General features: G+C 37.8%; 1 protein-coding gene across 12 annotated transcripts in view; it reads left to right on the forward strand.

The window, feature by feature from the left end:
* The first annotated feature begins 729 nt into the window (after positions 1-729).
* PKP4 (plakophilin 4) overlaps positions 730-21,141 on the forward strand; it is a 217,562-nt gene continuing 197,150 nt past the window's right edge. For 4 of the 12 annotated variants that reach the window (XM_039855416.1, XM_039855419.1, XM_039855432.1 and 1 more), the window contains exon 1: positions 730-991. The gene's annotated coding sequence lies outside the window, so the exon portion shown is untranslated. Of the gene's footprint in view, positions 992-1,987; positions 2,110-21,141 lie in introns of those variants that run through there. The other 8 variants (XM_039855422.1, XM_039855423.1, XM_039855430.1 and 5 more) reach the window with 6 other exon arrangements.

Genomic DNA, 21,141 nt, shown 5'->3' on the forward strand with positions numbered 1-21,141 from the left:
AATATCATCCAAAAGAAATCCTTTTTGAGTCTTTTTTGGGTTGAGTTATAAGTTTGGAGACCCAAAATTTTGAGGCAAGATCCGCCCCAGGTTAGGAGTGGTTGGGAAGAACAAGTAGAATTCAGGCGTTTCAGTGACGTCAGGAAGAAGCAGCGATTTAAGGGATGGGGTGCAGACTCACCTGGATAAGCAGAAGCTGCACATATGTCAAAGGTCAAAGGGCATAGCCTCATGGGCTCCCAAACGCGGGAAAAGTGAAACGCCCACTCCTAGGCTCTCACCTTCAAAGATTCGTTTAGGGGTTCAGTTGTTCCTGCCTTTGACGCTAGGGACCAACTCTACCTTTTACAGCTGGAGCTGACCGGAATGCAAAGCAAAAGCTGCGTCAGATTTCAGAACCAGCTCCTGGGAATACCCCTGTTCTTCTTTCCCCCACCTCCTCCCGCGCCCAAAGCTAGAGACACCTTCATCCTCACTCCCCACTTTCTCCAGGCCCTTTCGCTCTTAACAGCATCGGTCTCTATGGCGACCTGAAACCGCAGTTCCCATTGGCCCGTTCAATATGAGGGCCGGGCCAATGGGGAGGGCCAGCCTTTTTCTTCTGACCAATGGGGTTGGCGTGGAGCAGGTCCGGAGACGGCGGCGTGCTGACGTTCCCGGGAGCCTGGGGCTGGCTGGGCAGGCGGGCTAGTGGCTGGGCGGGCGGCGGCGGCGGCCTCTGGGCAGTAGAGGGGGCTCCGGGGCTGAGTCTGTGTTGTTGCTGGCCGCGGAGGCGGCACCATGGGCACGGGGTAGAGGGGCAAGTTGGCCACCGCCGCCGCCGGGGGTGGTGGGAAAGCCGCTTCGGGGGAGGGGGAGGGTGGGAGAGGGAGGGACGGGCAGCCGCTCGGCCGCGGCACTTTTTTAATATTTTCGGGTGCCGCAGCGCCGACTCCTTGGCGCTGATGTCTCTGATCCCCGGAGCGACGACGGCCGCTGCCTAACCTGGAAAGTAAGTGTGCGGGCTAGCGGGAGAGCGCGCAGACTCCTGCCCTCGAGACCCCTGGCCCTCGCCCCCTCGCACCCCAGCCAGGACCTGCCTCCGAGGGCGCGGGGGGGACGGGCGCCTCCCTCTCGTTACTCCATCCCCACCGCCTCGCGGCCGCCTCGGCTTTCCTGCCCCACCTCGTGTTCCTGCCCGCACTCGCCTGGTTGCTCCCCTCCCCCCGGCAGGCGCACAAGTTTCACCCTCCATTTGCTTTTCCCGGTGATTACTCTCCCCGGGTCTCTCCTACACACCGCACACGACCCCTGCCCACATTGGCCTTTTCGGAACCAGAGCCCCCAGCCTCTAACTTGAGGGCCACGCCGAGCCCTCCTGGACCTCTGCCCAGAGGCTTCCCTGCTCTTGCCCGCCTGGCACGCCGCCCCGCGCCCCTAACACCCCGAGGCGCCCGCCTTCTCCGGCTTTCAGGGCCGTCTGTCGCTCCTTCCCGCCCCAGATCCTGCATCCTGGCCCTCTCCTCTCCCTCTCACGCCCCTGCTGCCTGGGTAGTCTAGCGTTTGCCCCCTGAGTTCCACGCTGCTGCGGGCTCTGCCCACCCCGCTCTGTCTAGTGTGCTCCTCTCTCCCCACCGCGTATGTTCACGCTCCACCCCACCCGGTTCCCCAGCCCCGAGCTTCCCCGGCTGTCCTCCTGCGCCGCCGCTTCCTTCTTTCCCTGCCAGGAGTTGAAGCGGAGCTGCGGCAACCCCCCCTGGCGGATCGAGTGTCCCTGCTGGGCGCTGGGACTGCCCGGCTCTCTCCTCTTTTCCCCCTACCGGGAAAGCGAGGGTTGAGCGGCAGGGCCGGGATTTGGCTGCGTGTTGGCTGAGTGCGACAAACAGCGAGCGCAGGCAGCGGAGGCGCCGCAGCTGCCGCGGCTGCTCCGGGCGCAGCAATAGGCAGGTGTCTGTCCGAGGGGGGCGGGGGGACGCACGCCACGGGCTCCTCGATTGGCGACACATTTGTGCAGGAATGCGAGGAATGCACCAGGGGCATAGTCCACAGGGCCCGCCGCGGCTGCAGTAGCTCTTCCCTGGCCCAGCTCCCGCCGCGCAGCCAGAGGTCACCGGAGCATCTTCGGAGCTGGTGAGGTTCGCTCCACTCTTCTCCCCTTGCCTCTCTCCATGCGGCAGAGAGGGCGGCGGAGGGGAAGCGCGGCAGTTCTCTTGGGTATTATCTAGCCTTTTGCCTGGGTTTTTGCTGCATTGGTCTCCAGGACCACGAATTGGGGGTCGATGGCAGTGTAGCCAAGGTTATTGATCATTGCAGAAGGTTCTTGGCAAGTTTGGTTTGCAAGGTTTTAATTGTGCCTGTTTTTTCTGAGGGTTTTCTGAAAACCTGCAAAAAAGGGTGCCGAAGGTTCTTAGAGTAATGAGCTTGCAGCCAACGTATTTTAGCTCTATCAAAAAATGCCTGTTAATGCTCGTGGACGGGGATGTTCTGCAAAAGAGATCTTGAATGCATCACTTTACTGTTATAAGAATTGTAATTTTTCTTCTCATACTGGGCTGTGTTTAGACCTCTTATAATATATAATGAATAGAAACAGAGAAGCAGTGTTTTGTCAGAGATGGGACAGATAGAACTGTCTGGTACAGTTAAATTCGGGGCGTGTCAGTTACCATTGAAAGTAACACTGGGACAACATAATCATGTATATTTAAAAATGTAATTTATTAGTTGAGATTTCAGTTCTTTCTCTGTTACTGAGTTTGAAAAAATAATAAATACAGTCCTACAACTTTCAAAGAATTGCTATTTTGTGTAAAATCAATAATGATTAGTATACATTTTAGTCAAATTTTATTTTCCTTAGTACAGAAAAGCAAATTTTAGACAGAAGACACTTTTCTAGAATTGGGCTTAGATTCTTTTATTTACAAAGGGAAAGTAGATTACTGCTTTTCTTTTTGAATGCAGTATATTGCTATAGAAGTATCTTCATTTCTGGTGCCTGTGAAACAGTTATGGAAAATGGCAACTTGAAAATGAGAACAATGTCCAAAATAAGTGTTTCTGTTGAGAAGCGTACTATGTGTGCTTTTATTTGACAGTTTACTTTGGAGTTTGAGTTTGCTATAAGCTTCTCCACACTTTATTTGTTTTGGATTCAGGAATATAATAAGTTGATTGTCCAGCTATCTTCCAACATCTGTTTTGGGTGGATCAAGGGCATTGAAAAGTATGATGAGCACCTTTTAATTAAGAACACAATGGAAAGGAGAAAGAGAAAAGGAAAAAAAAAAGCTTTTGCATTGGCAAAAGTTGTGTTTTTTGGCTGCTACACTGTTTTTCAGGTATGCCCATAATAAGTGGACCTTCTAATTTAGAGGTTTAACTCTAAATAATAGTTAGCCACACTGTGTAAGATATTGGGAGGTGTTTGTAAATGCCAACAGGAAATATTATGTAACAGTATCATATTACAGCGGAGTTTAATACGTGTTTATTTTGATTTGATATGAAGATTAGAAGGTAAAAACCCATTTAATTTCTCTGTTATATTAGGAATTGAAATAATCCGTTGAAGTATATAGATAACGTATATACATGGTTGTGCAGGTAGTTTTACTCATTCAAGTAAAGGTAGGCTTTTAGTTAGAAATTTATTCTATAGTTAATAGATATTTGAAGAGAAGAAGTTTTAACACAGGTGATCATTCAGAGTCAAAAACAGCATACACTGTGTTTTGACTAAGTACATTCCTTCTGCATCCCCCACTATTATGTAAGGAGAAGGTGCTGCATTTCATGTTTATATGTTATACTGAAGATCCTAATTTGGGGAACAAAGTATCCAGTTATCTTAATTCTCATCTTTAGAGGGAGATAGGGGAGCAAGATAGTGATGAGAGCATAAGAGAAGATAAGCAGAAGCAGCTGGTATTCATCCAGAAAAAAATATATATGTTGTTGCTGCATTTACAAGCTGAATAAACCAAATGTAATTCAATGAATAGTTCTCACATCATAATTTGAATTTAAAGAAACTATTACCAAACTCAGTTTAATAAAAAGTTTAGCAATTGTATGGCTTGAAGTATTTGGATTAAGTCTATATATAAAGTCAGAAATGAAATTTTCTTCCTTTTCTGAGCTACACAAACTGGGAAAGTAAATTTAATTAACTTTATTTAAATCCACTTAATTTTTAAAAATCCAATTATTGCCAGATTTAAAACTAGATGATTTCCTTACTGCTGACCAGGAATTGATTGAAATAGAGAATTTTCATACCCTGGATGATGCCGTTCATATGTTAACTCCAGTCTTTCACCTTACAGCTTTGAAATATTATATTTTGAGAATGCTCTATAATGTTTTTTCTGTTTCATTCAAGAGGTAAATCCCTAAATTGCTTAATTCAAAAATGGACATCATTTTTAACTGGGAGATAAAATAGAGGTTATTCTAGGGCATAAACATCCATAGAATTGTATGTCACTTTGGGAATTTGCCTTCACACCTTCAGTATACTGGGAGATAATTACTTCTTCAATGTGTTAAATGGTTTTGTAGTGCCTTTCTTGCACTGAAGGGGGAAGAAGAATTTGAAACACCAGTGGACTTGATATGTTCGGAAAAGTAACTATTTCACGCCCAAAATGTGACTACAAAGAGCTGCAAACAGAGAGAAAGTCTTTAAGCATACCTGAATAAGGCTTCATATACTGCCAGTAAGTGATGATAGCAGTCAGCAGGTCAGTTTGATGTCCAGCAGTAAGAAATAACAGGCTTCTTTTAGGGTGAGATCACACCCTGAGTCACAAGGAGCAATAATTCATGTGCTTGCTGGTTTCAATTGAGAAGTTGTACTGCATTCAAATGTTGCTCACATGCCTCTTTAATAATTAAATAGAATAATGTTACTCTTTTAATGTTACTCTTTTGGGGGCTATGTTACCATAACTAAATTGTTACATTTCAGTTAAACTTAGATAGTCCACTTTTCATTGATCTAAATTATTTTTTTTTCTTTTTATAATTTAGACTTATTTGATACACCAATAAATGTTGGCTACATTGCTGATCATTTATTGTTCATAGACTTGGTAATATAGTTATTATGGCTCATATATAGTGATTTATAGCAGATGATAAAATGTCGTTAGAGATAAGATTGTAAATTTTTAGCATTATAAAATATATAAATTAAAACATGGAAGTATCTGAATTTTTTAAGTCATATCATTGTGAGGCATTTTTCCTGAACCATATAATACCTGCTGATTGGGTAGATATTAATCCCTGTAGGCACATATATTATATAGCCCTCACAAAGTTCAGAACTCATGAATGAAGGGTGAGGAGGGAGGAAGCTAGGGGAACCAGTAACCCTCTTTTTTCAACAGCTGAGGCATGTTTGACTTCTGTAGTTATTGTCTGTATTAAACATAAATTTAGCTGATTTGCAAATATCCAAAGGTGTTTATTCTGTGCTTCTCTAATCTGGATCCCCTCCCTGCCTCCCCGCCCCCTCCTTACCCCACCAGTAATGAATGCATCTCTCTACTTGGAGAGGCAGAGAAAGCCCCTTTTCAGGGTCCATTAGATAGAATATAGTAGTTGGTGCCTAGTGTTCCAGGTTGAATTTAGAGTGGATTTGGGTTTTTGTCATAAAATAATTTTATAGGAAAGTTGTTACATAAAATGTGTAGTGGAAATGGAGCTGTCAGGGTGTTATGCAGGCAGACTTTGAGAGCCTGGCCTGGAGCTTAGAATACAGTTATTCATAGACACCCACAACCCATTTACAAATAGACTTTTAAGACACTGGGTAGATGTTGTCCAAAATTCTGGTCTACTATAAATTCTCTCTTAAATTGCAGACATGAGAGGAAGATGAAAAGCACCCTAAGCCGGAAATTAGATCTGCCAGTAAACCTTATGACCTCCACAAACCATTTAACATTTGGGTTATAGCTTCATTCTTTTTAAAAATGCAGGGTTTGGATTGCATTGATCTAAGATACATTTCATCTCAAGGTTCTCAGTTCTCAGTATCTTTTTTTTTTTAAAGAAAAAAATGGTTTCCTAAACATTCATGTATATAATCAGTCCTATTCCCCCTCTTATCCTAAATTATAGAAACAAGGAGTTGGGGTTCTCTTTTGAAACTTTTGAGTCTCCTTCATATTCATCTTAAATAGCTTTCTTTTCATTTTCTTCTTCTTTTTTTTTTTAACAGTATCATTTTGGGAAGTGAACGGAAGGGATTAAAGTATATATTTTCAGGATCTTGCTGTCTGCTTCCACCAAGATTAACTATGGTAGTTTAGGCCAGGGAAAGTCCTTGGGATTTCACCTTCACCTTGAGTGAAACCCATGAGAAGTGCCATTAAGACAATGAGACAGGTATTATGGTTAGCAGCCAGACTGTCTAGTTCAATTCTGGCACTTCTATTTGCTAGGTGTGTAACTTGGTAGATTGATTATATAATCTCCTAGACCTCATTTTGCTTATCTGTAAAATGGAATGATTAAAGTATCTAGATACTTTATGTGGTTATTGTGATAACTAAAGGAGTTAATATGTGTAAAGCAATTATAATAGGGCCTGGCTCAGGGCCAGTACTTAATACATTTGTCATTGGTTTTATTCTTACACCATGGTACGTATGATGCTTTCTGTAGCATCTTCTATATGCCAGACAAATTATTGGTTTGCTTTCTGTTATCTTAGTCAATATGATTATGAGAAGTAAACTATTAATAAAAAATTATTATGAGCTTGCTAGTTTGTAAGAGATTGCCTGTAAGGAAGAGAATCCAGAAAAATAAATCAAATATGGGCCCTTTTTAAAATAGGACAGTTATAGCTTCTTTGTGTAGGTAATAGTAATACTTAGAGGCATGTAAACACAACTCCCATGTAGGAAGTTTGGGTAAATACAACTTAGTAAACTGTAAGGTTTAAAAAGTGAAGACTGATAGTATCATATTGCAGGAGCCACAAGTGGAAACACTTGTACAATGTAAAACATACCTTTTTAAATATGTATACAACTATTGCATTTGTAATTCTAAGCGGTAGTCATTTTATACAATGTCTTCAAGTCAATCCATAAGGAAAGTGTTACAAAAATGTTAATCATTTGTAGACTGAACTGCAGCCTATAAATTAACTCTTTAAGCTACCTTTTCTGTCCAAAGTTAATCACGCTTGAAATCGGCAGTAAACTGCCAAAGCAAGAAAAACTAGAAGAGAAATTTGCAAGATTTGTGATGTAAACCAATAGACAGTGGTTTAGTAGATATCAAGAGACTCTAGTTCTAGTCCTGGCTGTGCATCCATTAAGCAAGTCATTCAACTCTTCTGAGCTCTAGTTATCTCATGTATAAAATGAAAGAGTTAGACTAGATTCTCTGTAGAGGCCTTCACATACTTATATTTCACCGCTCTCTTTTGATTACATTTTTTTTCCTCAGCAAGAATGTACAGTCTTCCCAAGAATCTATGACAATTTACCCTCCAGGATAAGCGGGAAAATTTGAAGTTGTTTGCCTAAAATGCTCAGCTTCTGAAAATATAAGTGTTGCAGCCAGACAAACATTTGACTCCATACTGGCAGTCAGTGGCTATTGTCTTGGATTCATTTATTAACAAGTCCACTGTGCACATTTGAAATTTAACCCTTAATTGAGACTAAAATTTCTATAAGTTGGATAGAAAAAGAAGGAATTAAAGTGAGAAAGACCCATTTACCATTTGTTTTGGTTTGATTTGTCCTCAAAGATACTAAATTACTGAGACAGACTTGTTACTCTAAAAAGATGTTTTTCCATGAACATTTTATGTTGGTAGAAACTCACTGATCCATACCTCATTATAGAATAGGGGTACTTTTTATTTAACTCTGATTTTGAATATGGACAAACTACCAGTGTTAAGAAATTGTGATGGATTTCAGATATTTTACTTGGATGGGGGTGGGGAATGTGGGGTGTGTGTGTGTGTGTGTGTAGAGATTTAAAAATCCAGTGCATATAGCTTCTCCCAGATCCTGCTCTTCACTACAGGCAGGGTGGTGGGGGGAATCCCTACAGAACTTACATATGTATACATTCACAAACAGTAGTTTAAAAATATTGAGATTGGCAGGTTTCTCTTCGCTAATGCAATAAGTACATTGTTTTCAAAAAGTAGACTCGATTTTACTACTAATGTATGCAATATTAAATGAATTCTCAGTGTCATGTTCAAAGTAAATACTTGAACAGGCTCTTCAGTTTCCATACCTTCGTGAGAATTATAAACACTCCTGTAAAATGGAAACCAGTAATAATTTGTAGTGAAGTGCATCATGTTTTCTGACACCTGTGCCTGGCTGGAATGGGAAACAAGGACTGTTTAGTTAAAGTAATACCTTATTCCTGAGTACCACCAGGGGTGCAGGTGAGGGGACTGAACACAGTTATTGCTTCAGATATTTGCTGGAATCCTGTGTGTGAGGTATTGTGTTCTCTTTTAGATAACTCTTATTTTAAAAGTTGTCTCCTTCATTTGAGTTCACCCAGTATTTGTTATATCTCTGCTCTGTATCAGACTGCGCTAGATCTCGTGGCCAAAAAATGATATTCCCCAGATTGTTTTATAGTCTGTGTTGGATTCAGTATTGAGTCTCCACTTTTGGAGAATCTGTGATTAATTTTGCAATCTAGTTGGGAAAGATAAGACAAAACTGGAAAAAATTGTCCTAGAAAACTTCGGTATATAAATTGGTATAAAAATATATAAATATGCAGAATTGTTCTGTAAGTGTTAAGGATGAGCAGCAAAATGACTTGATATTAACTAGGTTTTAGTTAAACTTACTTTTTTATGTGTGTGTTACTTGATACATTACCAGAATCTGGATAGACAGCTACATTAACTGTCAGTGGATTCTTTGAGAAAAGCCTGCATCTGAAAAAATGCTCCTTACCAACTGTAAGATAGTGATTGCATAGAAAGTTTTAATCATGAACATGATTGTTTTGATTATATTTTTTGAAATACTTTACCACGTAGCTTATGTGAAATAATCACAATGAAAATGCGTTATTTGTGAAGCACCTTGATTTATGCTTCAAGACTTGCCATTTTAAGTAAATTCTTATTTTTGTTTTCATACAGCAGTACTTTGGTTTATTCTGTTTTGTGCTTTTCTTTATTCTTTATGCAATTTATGTGCCTTTATAAGTCCAAACTTCTTATCTATTACTGCAACTATTCCTTTTCGTTGTTATGAACAAACAGAAGAATGTTTTGAAGTATCTCGTGACGTCTGTTAGAATAAATATTCTCATTGAATCTTACCTTGAATCTCAGACTGATGCGCTGATGGGAATTTTCCACTTATTGTCAATTTGTCAATGTCTAAATAAACAACAGAGTCGGTTTTTACAAAGCACCGAAAAAGGAATCAGAATACCCAACTGAACTTTATCAAAAACTGCTATTATTTTGAGATCTGTGATAAAACAACTCAGCTGTTAAAAGTCTAACTCAGACTGTCAGCAGATGAAAAATATGTGTCAATCTGAAATCTTTGGACAGTATATTGGCAGGTGTCAACCTTCCAAAATGTTTGTGAGTTACTTGTTTGGAACCCTGAATACAATTTTAATAGAAGCAATATAATCCATAAATTCACCATCCTAAAGTGTAACTGAAGTTATATTGGTTCCGTGTTCCCATGGCCTCCTTCCCCGAGCCTCTGGATAGCAGAGACTTTGTCTTTTAGCATGACTTAATCTTGACCTCTAGTCTTTCTAGATACCTTAAATGAGTGAATGAGTTTTGAATTCCAATCTTGGTGTACCTTCACCTATTACTCTTGGATAAACTTCCCTCTGCCTAATATGAGCCCTCTTTTCATTTTGTAACCTGCTTTTGTAAACTGTTTGGTCTTAGAGACTTACTCAGCTGGATTGAGGTTAAAAGTAAATATAATTTTAAACACATGTAGATTTTCAAGGAAAAATATGTTACTAAAATGATATGAGTATAATTAGTACTAAAAAATTATATAATCATTAAAAGTAATAAAACAGGAAATTTCATAGCTTGTTTTGACCTAATGGGTGCAGCAAATATTTCTTTGGTTTTAATAGTATAGTTAGAAATACTCTTTAACATTTTAGTGGGCGCTCCCTTAACATCAAGTAATCACTCTGTAAAATTTGAATAAATTATTAAAAATTAAACTTTTAATTGTGAGATTATTACAAATTCACATGCAATTATAAAAAAATAAAATATAGAGATCCTGTGTACCCTTTTCCAGTTTCTCCTAATGGAAACATCACAGAACTATAGTACAGTATCACAACCAGGATACTGACATTGATACCGTCGAGATACAGAACATTTCCATAACTACAGGAGTGCAGGGATCATGTTGTCTCTTTATAGCCACACTCCCACTTCTCTTCCTTATCCCTAGCAACCACTAATTGTCCTTCATTTTCATACTTTTGTTATTTTAAGAATGTTATATAAATGGAATCATACAGTATGAAACTTTGGAGGGTTTTTTTTTTCCAGTCAGCATAAGTCTTACAGATTCATCCAGGTTGTTACATGTATCAATATTCACTTTTGTTTTATTGCTGAGTAGTATTCCATTATAGCTATGTACCACAGTTTTAACTGTCTGTTGAGGGACATCTATGTGGTTTATTTACAATTTATAATAATTTTCAATTTACAAATAGAGCTGCTATAAATATCTGTGTACAGGTTTTTGAGTTATAAGTTTACATTTTTCTGGCGGAAATGCCCAGGAAAGCAATTGCTAAATTATATTTTTAATTTATATATTTTTAAAGCTTTCTTTCTATAATTATACACTGACTTACATGAGACCTTGGTAATTTAAAAGTTAGATTTATAGCTTTGGTAAATTAAAAATCAAGTCTTTTACTTTTTGTTACTGTTTTACAAATGCTACTTCCTATGAGTTTACCTTATTTTTAGCAAAATCCCATCATTCATTTTAAGTGGAATTCATGAAGTTGCTTTGTAGTCTAAGGGTTTTTTTGTGTGTGTGTTTATATTTTGTTTTGTTTTAGACAGCAGATATTTTTAATTTCCAGTAACAATACTGTATTTTAAAACGTAATTGTTAATGTTGGCTCTTTCAAAATTTTACTTATGTATTTGGTAAACAATCATAAGTAACATTCTTGAAAAATAAAGTTTATTGTGTACCGTGCTAACAGGCAAAGTAGGGTTGTAAAATGAAGACAGTATTCTTGTATGTGATTGGAATCGATCCAGGTGTCAGATGGAAGCCAACAAGTACATCTGATAGTTTTAAAGGTGAGGACTCCTCTTTTCTAGAAGAGAAAGCATTTTTCCAAAGCACAGTTCTCTCATTCTCTCCCCCACCAATTTCCCTCTTGCTTTTCACATGATTATTTTATACAATTTCTGCCAGAAAAAAATGTTGAAATAGTCTTCAATTGATAATTTGATTTTAATAACATTCTTTCTACCTTGAATGTCAAATATGTTTCCTTTCATAGTTTAAAATACTACCTAGTTATATACTGTGTTCTGTATTGCTTATGATTATATAAGCAGTAGCTGAGAAGATGACTGATGACTATGGTCATATGAATGGAGAAGATAACCGATGACTATGATCAATCCTAAAATAGAGCTATAAAGTACCATTCTTCTTTTACAACACTGCTTTTAAGGATTTGATCCTTTCTCTATATTTGAATGATTTACTTTAGAGTCCTTTAATTTTGTAGAAATATGATCTTCCCAACAAGTTGTATATTTCCTGAAGGCTTTTCTGTATGTCATTAGTATGTCCTTCTTTGCCTGGTGAGCCCATGGTTTTCTTCTTTAAGGTCTAACTCAGTGACCCCTGCTTAGTGAAGCCTTCCTTGGCCCTTCTTTCCAAATTTAAATTTCCCCCTTTATGCTTCTAAGCACTTTGCACATAACTCAGCTATGAACATGTGTCACATTGGGTTCTAGTTTCTGTGTCTGTTTTCCTGGCTATGTTGTGGCCCCTGCTCAGGTTAGAACTGTGTCATAGCCATCATTGTAATTCTCTCACCTCGCAATGTGCCTGCATATGTTAAGCACCAGATGCCTACTTTGGGTGAATGAATAAGTAAATACTTTGTTTACAACCTTAGTTGTCCCTCTCTCTTCTAACTTTCAGTGACTCCCCATTGTTGACCCTGTAGGATAGTTTCAAACTCCTTAGTCTGCCGACCATTTAAGGTTCTTCACAATCAAGCCCTGATTACTCTCCTTCCTGAACATTCCACATGAGCAAAAGTAGTTTCTGCTCACTGTTCCCTGCCTCCACGTACATTTAAATCATCGCAGCCCTCCTAAACCCAGTTCAAATCTTTCCTGGTGTGTGTGACCTGACTGACTATTCTCTCTCTTTCTCCAGATGTCTTATTCTCTAGCTTTTAATAACTTCCCGTGGTGGTTTTTCTATTATTGTATTAGACTGTTAATTTCTACTGGTTAACCTTCTCTTGCCTCTTTTCTACAAGTAGATTGTAGTTTCTAAAGGGGAAGGTCCTCGTATGTGCGCTTCATAAAATAATCGATCACATTGGAACATTTCAAGTAGAGGTCACTCATGAAGTAGAGATTGTGTCTGTTGGAGGATATTAGAGGCCAAGGTCAACCTCTCATTCAGGCACACTGAGATGTACATAGAAATGCAGCCTCTCATTTGTCTTTCGTTCATTAATAGTGATTTTCTAAGCACCTAGTATATGCCAGTCTTTGATATATGTCACTTAGATTTTTTAAGACCTCATTTACCAAGTAAGCTACATTGAAATGGAATTTCCACTGGTTTGTTTTTAAAGACCCCATTTGCCAAATAAGCTATATTAAGTGGAGATTTTACTTCTTTAAATTGTTGTCTTTTATTTTCATACAGTACTGTCTCATAATGAAAAGAATGAAAACTGGTTGAGAAAACAAATTTTTACCTCCTGAAATTTGTTTTAACAGTGAAAATATTATGTCTCTGAACATAGAGAGTTATGTCCAAGAGAGTAGCCACTACTCACATAAGCTATTTACATTTTTAAATTAAAAGTCCAGTTTTTTATCTACACTAGCCACATTTTAAGTGCTGACTAACTACATTTGGCAAGCGACTGTAGTAATAGGCAGATACAGGACATTTCTGTTGCAGAGTTCTGTTGGAACTGTTATAGAGAATAAGCTGGGACCAATTATAAATAAAATAATAAAACAGTGGCTGCTTTTATAGTAACAAAGCAAAATAATATAGCTTTCCAGTATCCAAAGCATTATTTTAATTTTTCTAATAACTCTATAAAATTGGTGATATAATACCTGCATGTCATAAAAAAGGAAATTGTAAGTAAGAAAGTCACAGTGAGGAATAAAAAGTAACTCTCAAAGAGTGTTAAATATACTATAAGTTTAGTTTGTGGTTCACTTTTCATACTGAAACAAAAAAGTTGTTATTTAGTAGTTAGTAAATACTTGATTAATGAATTATGGAAAACATTTGATATACAAGGATGTGTGATATTTTTGCCTTCACTTAAAATCTCATCAAGTTTTTTTTTTCTGTTTTAAACTTTATTGGGCTTATCTTTTGAAATTTTCAATAGAATTCAGTGAATTCTAGACAATAACCATTTATTTCTGAGTACCAGTAGTAGGGTTGCAGAAATTAACATGACTTAGTTTCTTTGTTTATGTCCTAAACTAAGGGCATTAGCTTTTAGAAGTGATATTATAGTCACAGCTGTGCCTGAGAGATCCCAGAAATGTCATACTGATTACTGAAAGGCTTAATGTCTTCATTTATGTAGTAACTTTAGATCTGACAGAGCCTTTTACTCCATTCATTCTGCATGCTGAGACCTGTAGGGGCAGCAAGGTATAAAAGGCTTGTCCTCAAGAAGGTTGTGTTAAAAATTTTCATGATACTGGGAATAAAGGGAGGAAGATATTGTGCTAAACATCTTTGATTCGTAGTTTTGCTTTAGAAATTAAAATGAAAACTTCCTGGAACCCATAGAAATTTAGTTATACAGGGTAAGTTAACCCACATGCAAAATATAATTCATTTAGTATGTAGAGTATTACCTTGCTTTCTAGCCACAGGAAAATCAAAGCAGAGCTCTCCTTTTCCTTTATTTTTTTTAATGTTGATTTGTAAAACACATTTTATATGATTTAAAATTTTCCATAAACTAGCCTCACAGCAAAAAAAAAAAAAAAACCAAAAAAACACTGAAGTACAATTTGAGCTGCTTTAAATGGATCTATTGTAACATTTCATATTTTTATCATTTAGCATATAACAAATGTATGCTATAGCCTATAGTTTTTATTTTTCACTGCTTTTAAGAAATTATGTGGTTGACCCTCGTCATCAGGGGAAGTACAGGCTGTAATTAGTGTGCAGGTCTGACTCAGCTCGTTTGTATAGACATTAGAACTGGTAGAGTCAGTCTGAAGATAATTTTTCATTCACCTTTTTTGGATTCATTTTAATTTTCAGTTTTGTACTGAACTTAAAGCTTTTGGAGTTGTGAAAGAGCTGAGAAAGAATACAATTTCACTGTATATCTTTTAGAAACCATTTGATAAGATATGTTTAAGTTTTGGCTACCTGTAGAATGAGAATTTAAAGATGTTTAATTTTTCAATAATCAGAAGTGTTTAAATGCCTTTGTTAAGTTTAATGTGGTATCTACAATGGAATTATTTCTCAATGACTAGTGCTCCTTTTCTTTGAACTAATGCTTAGTTCAATAAATTGCAGTTAATAGAAGGAAATTATACTGATTTTGTAACTATGAATAAGAGTGAAGAAATATTAAAACAGGCATTCATTGATATTTAGGTTGGATGCCACTGCTTCTGTCAAATGAACTAGAAGAGCTGAATCTTGCTTCCAGTATATCTTCTCTCATATGTGTGAAGAGCTTCTGTTACCGCAGTGATGTGCACAATTTGGAATAAAGCACAATTCTTCATGTCAGCACTCGAAGCCTTTTTTTTGACAATGAGCAAAATGTTAGACGTTTCAGTGTGAATAGCTCTCGTGATCCAGAAAATACGAGCAGACAATTTAATTGTTCTTGACTGTAAAAATTAAATCTGATACTAAATTTAATCCAGGAATCTATTCGTGTAGGATTTTTCCCCTTATTTTAAACAAAAATTAAACTTGCATGCTAAGCAACTACACTGATGTAACATTCAGTAGAAAATTCATGCTAAGTGATTTATAACCCATCCTCCTAACTCCCTGATTAATATCAATCCTATTCTTTGACTTTCCTTGTTCCATCCATAGCCATGCTCAAGTCTTCATCTGAAAACGTGCCTTCCACCAAAGCCCCCTCCCTCTAGGGTCATGATTTTCTCTCCTTCACCTCCAAGGCCCTAAAAGATTCCTCCACCCTAGGTGGTTACAGAGTGTTCGTTGAGGAGGGCCTTAGGCTGGTGGCTTGCCTGAAGGGTGGGATCAGGGAGTTGAAGCTGTGTTTGTAACAAGCAAGATGTTTTTAAGTTAGACTTCATAAAATGGGATTACTTAGCTATACGGACAGAAATTTTCAGCTGCAGTGTGCTTTCTCCAGTGTCCTAAGGAAGTTAGAGTTTTGTTGTTATCGTTTGCCTTTCCCTCAACAGTTTAAGGTTTTTGTTCCATAGTAGAGATTGGAGAGAAGGATTCAGGTGGGATTTTGTACCTTTCTGACAATGGCTACTGTTCCCCTCCCCCAGACCTGTACCTAGTGGGAGGGTATCTCAGAACTCTGGCCAGTCTTTTATGTTAGCAGCTGGAGGTCCACAGAGAAGAACCTGAGTGTGAATTCACTTCCTGTCTGTAGCCCTAAGGGGTTCTCTCTTTTCTTGGCTTGCCTACATTCAGCCTTTACCAATGTACAAATTCTAGCTCATTTCTCTTTACCAGAATTTAGCAGTATCTTCTCCAGGTAAGCAAGTTCATCCTTGAAGATGTTTCTCTTCCCTTAATTTCAGGTTAGTTGGTTATACTGAGGTTTCAGCTTTCTGGTGAACTGAAGAAAATTGTGAATTGGTAGATTGTTTGGTGGTTTTGTTGCTGTCATCAGGGTGAAATCTCTGCTCTTCCTTTCTCCTAGAAGAAATGTTATGTATTATTATAGCTGCTTTGAAGAGGATAATCCTTCCACTTGAAAGGCCAAAAACCCTTGTCCCACTTTTAAATTCTTTTATTAGAGCTTTCTTTTTAGATAACCTGTCTATGTGTTGTCTCCCCACTATATTGTGGACTAAAAGTCATGAAACTGACTTTATTCCTTTTTTTAATCGTCATTTCCCTAAAGAGTTCTTGGCACAGAATGGGTGCCCAGTAAGTGTTTGTAGATTGTAGTTTGCATTTTAATCTAAGTAAAGGCATTTTTCTTGTTGTACTTAATGGTGGCAGCATTTTCTGTCTGTGTCCTCCTGCTCACATCCCATGGCACTCACCATCAGATTGTTGTCTTCTGACCCAACAGCTTCCTAACTGCAAGCACCTAGGACTTTGAACTTGAAGACTTTCTCTGCCAGGGGTGTTGGGTCACATCAGAAGTGCCAGGAAATTATCATTCCTAGGAGCAGCCCTCAACTGATAAGTAACAGGAGCTGGATCAGTAGTTCAACAACTTCACCCCTTAGTTGAGACATCTCTGAGGACTGCCCTCTGCAGGCTCCCAAAAGTCCTCAGGGGTCATTGCTCACAGCAGTAACCTACTCATTAATGCACCCTGTATTGACTTCCTTCCTTGGCCTATCTCACTTGTTCACTTCCCAAGTCAATTACTTGCACTCAAATCCTTGGCCTGTGTCTGGTTCTGGGCAATTTCAACTCAACACAGACAGTTACGATTTACATAAATATTCAGACATTTGAAGTACTATAAGTAACAGGGGACTTAAGTATATGAAATTTTTTTAGAGGAGTTATAGCTTACAACAGATTTCAGATGATTCTTAGCTTTTCCTCTGCCCCAAAAGAGTTAGGATAAATAAATTGCAATAAAAAAAGAAACATCCTTTTTTTTTTTTAACTTGAGACATTAAAGTAGTTCTTTTAGAAGACTGGTACACTGATCGTTTTAGATGTGATCAGGAAATCATTGGAGCATTGTAGGAACATGTGTGATCATATCTCAGTAACTGAATTTTAAAGACATGATTTCAGGTTTACATTTATATAACTGGTTGTCGACATCCATATACATAGTGAAAATATGCTATGGTGTCACATTTTACAATCAATTTACTGCAGTTTTGAAGTAAGGGCTCATCCTCTGTAATTTTAATGAAATAAAAGTGTTAGTCTTGGATTTCAGAACTGCTATTTTAAATGTAAGGCAATCCACTTTGAAAGTTTTTTTTTTCTGATTATAAATGTGATCCATACCTTTGTAGAAAAATCTTTAAATGCAGAGAAGCACAAAAGAAGAAAGTAGAACCCACCTATATTTACCTGAATCCAGAGGTAGGATGAGCACTGGTGGCATTTTGTTATAAATAACTTTTTAAATTTCAAATTCCTTTTTAAATTTACAACTACATTAAAGTTAAGCAATAGATGAACACACTTATTTGAGGGTAACTGTGAGGATACTGCTGATGAAGTTAATGCCTATAGAATCAAACAAAAGACTTTTAGACCAAGGAAGGATGTTAGAAATCATATGCAGTCCCTTCTTCTAACAGCTGAAGGACCTGAGATCTGGAGAGGTGGTCATTCAGGTTCATATGCATGCCTGGATCAGGAGGCAGAGGTGCTTTTCTTAGTGGTCATGTCTGTGTATATCTGCAGCCTGGTCATCTTTTGTGGGAATAGTCTTTGCAGGCTGGGCCTCCTGGCTCCTGATGAGCCCTTCTCTTGATGGGTGCCGGATTGTTCTCTGCAGGCCACATCTCTGCTTTACTACTTAAGATAATCAGCTTGCTGCTCCAGTGGTCATCTTGCCTTAGCTTACTGTTGAGGAGTTATTAGGGAAATTTGACTTGAGGGTGAGTGGCGGGAAACCATAGCAGGTGTACATTGTCTTTGGAATCTGTGTTACTGATAATCATTTTTGTCATCCAGTCTCCAAGGCACGTCTGTGTCTCACAGCTGAAAAACAATAAGACATAAGTCTTGGCCTGAAGCTGAAATCAGATACCATGTTAATATCCCAGAATTATTAGGCAGGTCGTAAAGGTGTATTGATCTTATTGAGAGTTGACGTCTCTTTCTGTTATTTCATGGCTTAATTTTGTGTTCAATTTTAGGTTATATCAGTTATTTTTTATTTTTGTATAGTAATTGCTACTTTATGCTTTTAAATTTTAGGAAGTACTAAGTAAAAAACATCACACACAAGTGTTGTGGAATCCCGAAGTAGTCCCACAATTTGACATTTAACGTCTTCAAAAAAACTGAATAAAAATGTTTTGCATGTTCAAAATGTACCTTTTTCTACAAAGTAAATATAAGATACACAGTTTTCCTGAATGATTGAAATGTTCCATGTAAAATGAATCAAGTAGTTGATCCGTAAATTGTTTATTCTGTGTCACCAAAACTTTCAAATGGCCCTCTCAGTCTGTTCTTGGATTTATTATCTTGATGAAATTGCCGAACCCAGGAGAATCTCTCTGCTTCACGTTAAGTAGCTGGTCTTAGTACTTGAAGTTTTGGTCTAGCGGTACGTTGTGATATTGACAAGTACATGTGAGAAGCTAAACTAAAGGTATATTAAACAAAATCCTTGGCTCTAGAAATTGTATAAATGATATTGGTGAGGTGGCAGTGAGTGATGTGTTAAAGAAATCTCCATCAGGATTTGTATCTATTAATGTAATTCAGTTAAGTTTGTTGTTTCAAGTAGCATGTCTTGTGGTCATTTTACTTAAATCTAAGAATTAAACATGGAACAGGAAAGGCCTATCAATGCTACCTAGCTAGCCAATTTAAAAATTGAAGTGGTGCAATCAAACCCTGCCATGATAGTATTAGTTGGATACAAAATTAATTCAGTCCTGTGAAATGTGGAACTGGATCTCACTACAAGCTTAATGAAGTCACTAAAGTAAGTCTGCCTACCTACAAAGTTAGCCATCCACAAATTCCAGGAATTCGGTTGCCAGTTTAGTTATATATAATTTTTTATGCATAAATTCACATTATCAAAGTTTGTGTGGTTGCGAGGCACTTTATCACAAGATTTTGCTGCAGGTTTTCATTACATAAAGTCTTTCCTTCAGAAATACAAGAATTGTTCCTATTCTGAATTTGTGGGTAACCAGAAATAAACAAATTCAAGATACAAACCAGTTTGTACCCATTAGTCATAATATCAAAGTAAAGCAGTAAAACTATTATCAGTAATTACAGAAATCTTAAGCACGGGTTAGGTATCTGATTTAGCAGTACTGGCAATGGCCAAATCTTTAGATCTGGAGTCTGAACCTGACCTGTCATTTTGGCTCAAACTTGCTTCAAACCATAGATTTCTACATGCATAATGCTGTGCCTGATAGGGAAGACACACGTAGGAGATCGGTGCATTCCATAAGCTTTTATTCTACAATCTGCCCCATCATGTGCACCGAGGAGAGGAAGAAAACTTATTGACAGGAGTTGATGGTGGGCTCAACTGTTTCGAGGCCATAGGAAACTCTCAAAACTGCAGGTCCAGTATGATTGCATAGTAGCATCCTGGTCAAGGTTCTGTCTTTCCCATTAGCTAATTTAGATGAGAATTCAGGACTTTAATCCCCTCCTCTACTCCCCTTAAATTTAAAAACAAGAAATGATCTAGGGCAACTCAGCTGGAGATGTTCTTTTAACAAATAAGGAATTGGAGAAAACCATGCCAGAGTCAGTGAACTGCTTCACTGCAATGGAAGTATCAGTTCCTGTGCCACTGAAATATTAACTATGGCCTGATTTCTCTGGAAACCAAGCAGCAAGAGAAAGACCCTGTAAAGGGAAATATTCATCTTACCAACAGAGTTTCCTGAAATTATGCTGTCATATCGATCAACTGGGATAAGGCTGAGGTTCAATTTACTGGTGACAATTTCCTGATTTAAAAAATGTCTAAAGGCCCATGCCCTCTAAGCTATAAGGACTGGCTTCTGAGGTATGCAGATGAATAAGTTGATAATTATAATATTGCTTCATATATGTTATTGATAAACCAGGGACAAAGTTGATTCTCTCAGCTCTTGTGTTCTAGAGAGAAATTTCCGATTCAGGCAAAAACATTCTCCGTGTTCTAAAATATACTGGCAAAGGTTTGAGATCTTGAATTTGCAGTTTTGTTTTTGAAAGGGTGTGGTTTGAAGTTTAACCTCATGTTAGCTACAAGATGTGAGGCTGTCGAATAAAGAGGAATTTTAGCTTTTCCCAGATTATAAAGACATAATCATTATTTTGGTTATTTTGAGAATTTTTGTTTTTGATTTTGTCTTTTTTTTAATTAGGAGACTATTCGAATTATCTCTGGACCTTAAAAGTAATCACATTATATTGTATGTTTTGTTTCTCTTATTTAGTAAATTAGAGTATTGTAAGATGAGATGCTCACAAGCAGATGGCATGCTTTGACTTTGACTTTCAAAGTTTAATAAACACTTTGGACTTGGCTGGTAATATATGTGGTCAATAAATTCCTTGCACTAAAAGATAATCACACATTTTAGAAGTGCTGTACTAATCGAGATAAATGTAATCGTTAGCGTGTGTTACCTGCCTACTGTCCACTGCTCTACCCTGGCAGTATTTTATCTTTTTTTGTTAAGTAGATTTGTAAATATTTTTATTGAATCATTAAAATCATTAGTAATGACTTACACCTTGATCAGCATGGTAAAACACAAAATATGAATCATCTGCATTATATTTTGGTAGTATAAAAACATAATTTAAACTTTTGGAGTAAATGAAACTGGTGATCATTAATGATCATAAGACTTTTTTGTTTAGAGTTTCAAATGCAGAAAAGTACAGAGAATAATGTAATGACCACCCATGAAATTATCCTTCAAATTTAAGAAATCTTGTTTTACCAGATTTGCTTAATGTTTCTGAAGTTGGCGTTTATCCTTTTCATTATGTTTTT

The sequence above is a fragment of the Pteropus medius genome, unplaced genomic scaffold (genome assembly GCF_902729225.1).
Source record: "Pteropus medius unplaced genomic scaffold, Ma_sr-lr_union100, whole genome shotgun sequence".
In the NCBI taxonomy this organism is placed as follows: Eukaryota; Metazoa; Chordata; class Mammalia; order Chiroptera; family Pteropodidae; genus Pteropus; species Pteropus medius.